Source organism: Triticum aestivum, chromosome 1B, assembly GCF_018294505.1.
Source record: "Triticum aestivum cultivar Chinese Spring chromosome 1B, IWGSC CS RefSeq v2.1, whole genome shotgun sequence".
Classification (NCBI taxonomy): domain Eukaryota; kingdom Viridiplantae; phylum Streptophyta; class Magnoliopsida; order Poales; family Poaceae; genus Triticum; species Triticum aestivum.
In genome coordinates, this window is record NC_057795.1 from 536,204,517 (window position 1) to 536,210,641 (window position 6,125).

At 39.4% G+C, this 6,125-nt stretch overlaps 1 pseudogene; it reads right to left on the reverse strand.

Annotated features, from left to right (window-relative positions):
- Nucleotides 1–500: 500 nt before the first annotated feature.
- LOC123094053 (ribonuclease P protein subunit p29-like) lies at nt 501–3,747 on the reverse strand (annotated as a pseudogene).
- Nucleotides 3,748–6,125: the final 2,378 nt, after the last annotated feature.

Below are 6,125 nucleotides of genomic sequence, written 5' to 3' on the forward strand. Positions count from 1 at the left end.
GCGCTCGCGGCCGGGCGGCGCGGCCGCGGAGGAGGACCGGCGGCGCCCGGCCCGCTCGTCCCCAAATTATGCATAGAATGACTTGTAGTCCACATAATTAGGCATATTGGGCGTGACAAGGTTTTGATGATTTGACGTAGGTGCATATTTGACGGGTCAGTTTTGCTCTAAAAAAAAAATAGCGCAGCGTCGCCGGAGTCCTTCCCACGGCAAAGGGATCCGCCGTGACCAGCTTCATCCCGCGCCGGTGCCGCCGCTCCAGCCCCAGCTCACAGGTTATGGTTTCCTCGGCGCTGCAATACGACACGCCTGCTTGGCTGGGCTAGCGAGCGAGGCAACACGTACGTTGGCAACGCGACACCCACACAGGACAACGCACCCAAACTTTCACCCGACCCGTAACATAAACCTCAACTGGTCACCTGTGAATCTGTGATTGATCTTCTTTTTTTCCGATAAAGACCTGTGATTGATCAATGATCATGGTATGGTAGTTGCTATCCTACAAGGATGCAGCTTGCACAACAAGCGTGTTCGAATTTATAAGGAATTTCTCAGCGTAGCGTCTTTGCCAGGAGTGACTGGCTTACAATGTGGAGCAACAAGAACTGCCAAGTGCTAAGCAATGAAGGGATAGACTGACGTTAATCAACAGAAACAACGACTAAACAAGAAAAACTGTAGGGGTTCCTGTGGGCAAAATTTGTCAGAAAACAGAGTCAAAACAGGCTCGAAACTCTATCTGATCAGTGATTGCGCACGCTGAAGACGCTGGCTTTCCTTCAACTTCTCCTTTGGTGACAGTTTGTCACCGATCAGTGTGACCTTCCAGCAGTCAGCTTGGAGAATGAAAACTGACCCAGCTTTCGGCACAACTGCAGATTTCAAAATGAGCTTCTTAGAAAGCAATCCCATCAGGTCTACAGTAATTAATACTAGAATTCATGACTACAAACAACATAGTATAACGGCAAAAATCAGCCTATGGGGAGAGAAGTTCCATTGAGTTAGTAAAATACAACGTTTTAAGCAAGAAGCTGAACAACCATGTCTACTTGTATTTCTGGCATATAAAAAATTCAAGTGTGGACCTCACGGGAAAAACAAGAATGTGTTCCATATGGATGGAGAGTTGCAGTAAGATTATTTAGTACGATCAATGGGAAAAGGAGGTATCGTATTAGCAGTAGAAAAGAAAAGCCAACAAAAGATTGTAACAGCCATCACCCAGAACAAGAAAAAAGATTGTAAAAGATATGCTCTCAAGGAAACTATAAATCACTTCATCCAAGCCTGTTCAAAATATTGATTAGGAAGTGGGATAGTAAGTACTCCGTACCTCGGAAGCTGTTGTCCTCTGATATAATTCCAAAAGTCTCTGCAGTGTCCCGAATCATGATGCCACTTACACCTTGATATGAGGCTGCTTTGCATTGTGCCACTGGGAATGACCAAAAGAATAACATAAAAATAATGACAGAATAAATACAGGCAGTCTAATCATCCAGTATGCAACTATGTCAAGTATATGAATCACCTATTATAAGGGCCCCATGAAGATCTGCTGAAAGGAGGTTTTCAGACAATTGCTTTTTCCTATGGAGAAAACAGGTAACATCAATACCTCATACATTGTACTGAAAATGCATAATAAAGGGTGAGCCCAAGTCTGGGAAAGGTACTGATTACATTTCTTGAATTTTAGTGCTCAAATTTTCAAAAAAATAATAATCTTTCAGAACTCTATTTACCAAACTTAAATACAACAACAGCTTAGTTAAGCTATTATCTTGTACAATCAGGCGCATACCAAATAATTTAGTCTCTACACTTTCTGTACAAATATTATTTTTGGGTGGGCTTGATTTTATTAACAGCATAAAGCCTGTGTGTTACTGTACTGTGATCATAAGTTAAAACAAACTGACAATCACAGAGTAGTACAAATGCACCAATACAGTCATAGAATCCTTCAAAAATAGAGACCAATCAAAAAGGGTCTAAAAACAATTAGGTCATATATGTAAAACTGTTGTGCAAATTGCCAGAGTTTACAAATTCTTGCGCATAATACTAGATTGTGTAACAAAAAGTAGGGCTTTTTACCAGGGCCTTAACTCTGACTGACCCAACCTGGGAGTTGACAATCCACTCGTGGGTGCCACGGTGCCAAGTAGGCATGAGGTGACTTTACAAATATGGGTCCACCTCTAGGAGCGATTGGGTGTTCTCTCATAAGACATGGAAACGATCACACAGATCTGCAGACATGTAACTAATCTTCACCGGGGTTAACAACGTCTGAAACATGTTGTTTATGACTACTCAGCCTACTTTGCCAGCGTGTACATATTTACGAGTCAATCAGTTCATGCGTGTAGACAAAGGGGCATGATCACGAGTCTACATATTTGGCCACTCAGGTAAGGACCATGGTGAAAATGATTTTTTAACATAATCTGGTACTATGCACAAACATTTGCAAACCCTCCTAGTTTGCACTACAAGCGTCGAATTAAATGGTAACAACAAAGTATAAATCACAAGCTTTTTATCTTTCCTTGCAAAAGCAAATAGTGTGTGGATGGAAACGAGGCCTGAAAGTAACAGAAAGGAAAGATAGTGAGGGATCCATACGGGGTGCTTTTTGTAAGCTCTCACATATACTCTTTCCACATTTCATGCATTGGCTTATAGAGGTCAAACCTGCAAGAAAAAGAATCACATGTAAAAACTGCATAAACTCCAAAGATACCACATGTGGGGATTTTAGGAAGGATATATACACGTTTCATTCATATCATATGAAAACGCGATGATAGAAGAAGATAACTTATATCTGCACACTAATCCTGAAGAAGAATTACCTGCGGAATGTATCATGTAAACCAAATGACCCACATTTCTTATGTTGCTTCATTGACATGTGTCTTTTTGATCGCTTTGAATGGGTCAACAAAGACCGTGATTGTGCATCCACTAATATAGGACCCCTTTGAACATAGTTATCCAAAAGAATCCCTCTATCCAGCTTTAACTTTTTAGATCCCTTGGCGATTCTTCCGGCTTCTCCACCTTTCTGAATTATGTCATGTACAACACTGTCAACTATCTCCGTGCTGTCGAGATCCTACACCAGTTCACCCAAAAAATATTTAAGGTTATTTCAACCAATATAAGTTAAATTTGATAGCCAGAACGCATATCATGGGATCTTACCGAATAGTCACCTTGGGACAGATTTTCATGGAGAGCAAATGAAAGCTCAGAGTATATAGGGTTGACTTCTCCACCTAAAAGGTAAAAAAAAAGTTATCTGTTAATTTGGAACACAGCCACACGAACATACAAGACATGGATTTACCTGAGGAACCAGAAGTGTTTTGTTGATGACTGGAATTTCCTTGAGCTGAGGAGCAGCAGCAGTATGAGAAAAACTGGTGACATATGTAAAATCTGCATCAATGGAATGGAGAATGGTGAACAAAATAAAAACCTCTAAATGTAGAGAGCTGGGCAGAGGTTCGAGAAGGAGTGAATTTGGGAGTTTTTCCTTTAATCCGTGCATCAAACTTGGGCTTGGGGGTAGTCTCTTTGTTCTTCGGGCACTTAGGCTGTTCATCTTTCAGCTTCTTAGCTTTAGCTGCTGCATACCGTTGTTGAATGGCTTCTAAGGTCCGTTTCTTCTGATCAGAAATAGTTGACATTGATCCTACGCCAGATCTGAGATTAAAGCAAGTTAAAAGCAGTGGTGGAGCCAGGAACAAACCATAGGGTGTGCCGCCTTGAAAAAATCGACATCACACTAGTAATACAAAATTGCCCAAAAGAGCAATATAAATAGTTTAATCAAGTCTCACAACATTAGAGTTCACTATATACGTTTGAAATTTGCAACTACCAACTACTCCCTCTGTTGTACTAAATCAGCGACACTTGATATAGAACGGAGGGAGCTCCGAAGACTGAACCCTTTAGTACTACTGAAAGTCTGAAAGAGTAGTTTCTACAATCACACTAACCAGTGGTGGAGCCAGGATTGAAGCAAACCCCGGGCCAAATTTTTTCGTGAACATGAAAAACCTTTGGCACTCCCCATATAACATTCCAAAAAGAAACCAGTATAAAAAACATACACAATAAAGCTCAGTTTCTCAATAAATCTAGAATCTAAACCTAATGCTTAACAATCTAGCAAAAGATATAAAACATGGCAAAACTACAAGTCATCTATACACTATGACAATTAGATAATGGATACACCAATTTCTGCACAATGAATCAATTCGAGTTCCATTAACATATTACGCATACTCACATACACTGTGCATACATCAATTCACCAAATCAACATTTAAATCATCTATACACTGTGACAACCAGACAATGCATACGTCAATTCACCGAAGACAAAACTACCGGCAAGAAAATTACCAGCGAATGGAGGGGCGCCGCGGCGGCAGTAAGCAGCAGCAGGACACACACAGCTGGCGGCGGAAGAATCACTGGGCCGGGGCGCAGCGGAGGAGGCCGCTGTCGCCTCGTCGCCTGGCACGGACAGGCTGCACGAGGCACGGAGACCAGAGCGGGGGAAGGCCGGGAACGGGATGACGGCGCCGGCGGCCGGTGGCCTGCGTTGGGTCGTGGAGCTGGTGCCGTTTGGGCTGCGAAGCGTTGCGTGCGTTGTGCCGTTTGGGCTGCGAAGAGCTGGGCAAAAAGGAATATCCTATTTGCCGCTCGTTGCGTCAAACTGCCGGCGCTTCGCACAGGCGAGCGACCGAGCAGCGACGCAACGGGCCGGCCCGTTTAACCGTTCCAGCACTCCCGGTCTTGGGAACCTTCTAGAAGGTTCCTGAACCGGTTTTTTATTTTCCTTTCTTTTTCTATTTCTGTTTATTTTTATTTTCTTTTTTCTTTTTCCTTTTTCAAGTTTATGTTTTCTCTCTCAAAAAAAATTCACGCTTTTACAAAAATATTCAAAATTTAAAAAATGTTTGTGTTTTCAAATTTTGTTCATAAATTCAAAAACTGTATGCATTTATCAAAAAATGTTCGGAATTTTCAAAAAGTATTTTGTGTTAACAAAATTGTTCAGAATGTTTTTGTTCAAAATTTTGACAACTTTTAAAAAAATGTTCGCGATTTCAAAAAATGTTTCCGTTTCAAAAATTGTTTGCAATTTTCCAAAAACGTTCATGAATTTCTGAACATATTCATTTTATGTTTTCTTCACGTATTCAACTTTTGTTCATGTATTCAAAAAATGTTCAACTTTCAAATTTGTTTGGAATTTTTAAAGTTGTTTTCTGTTTCTAACTTTGGTCTGAAAATGTTCTTGTTTCCTTTTCGGTTTCTTTTTTCGTTTCTTTTTTATTTTTGCAAATTTTTTTGAAAAAAGTTCATGTTTCAAAAATTGTTCGTAACCTTAAAAAATTGTTCCCACTTTCAAAAAACCTTCATTTTAAAAAAAATGGCCGCATTTTCCAAAATTGTTCATAAATTCAAAGAATGTTCGCATTTTAAACAAAATGTTGTGGGATTTAAAAAATGTTCCCTTTCTAAAAAATGTTCGTATTTGCCTTTTTTTGGTTTTCTTTTCTATTTGGAATTTTCAATAAATGTGTTCACTAATTTGAAAAGAAATCATGTTTTTGAAAATTTGTTCGAGGAATTTGAAAAAATGTTCCCATTTCTAAATTTTGTTTCATAAATTTGAAAATGTTCTGTAATTTCAAAAAAAGTTCCAGCCTTTTCAATTTTGTTCACATACTCAAAAAATGTTCATGTTTTCCGAATTTTCTGAAAAAATTTATTTTGAACAAATTATTCATAATTTCGAAAAAAATTCATGTTTGGAAAAAATTGTTCATGATTTCAAAAAAATGTCCCTGATTTTTGGAAAATGTCATAGTTTTTCGGAAAATTGTTCCAAATTTGGAAAGTGTTTGTGTTTGCCAGAACATTCCATTTTTTTGAAAAAAGAAACTACTTTTGAAATTTCTAAAGTAATTCGGATCTGCAAAGCGTGTCTGGTTCTTTATGTTTGATGCTAAGTTATGAGCACATATGAGTGCGAGGTGAGCTGGTAGGAACACATCATCTAGATCTCTCGATCCTGTGTTCGA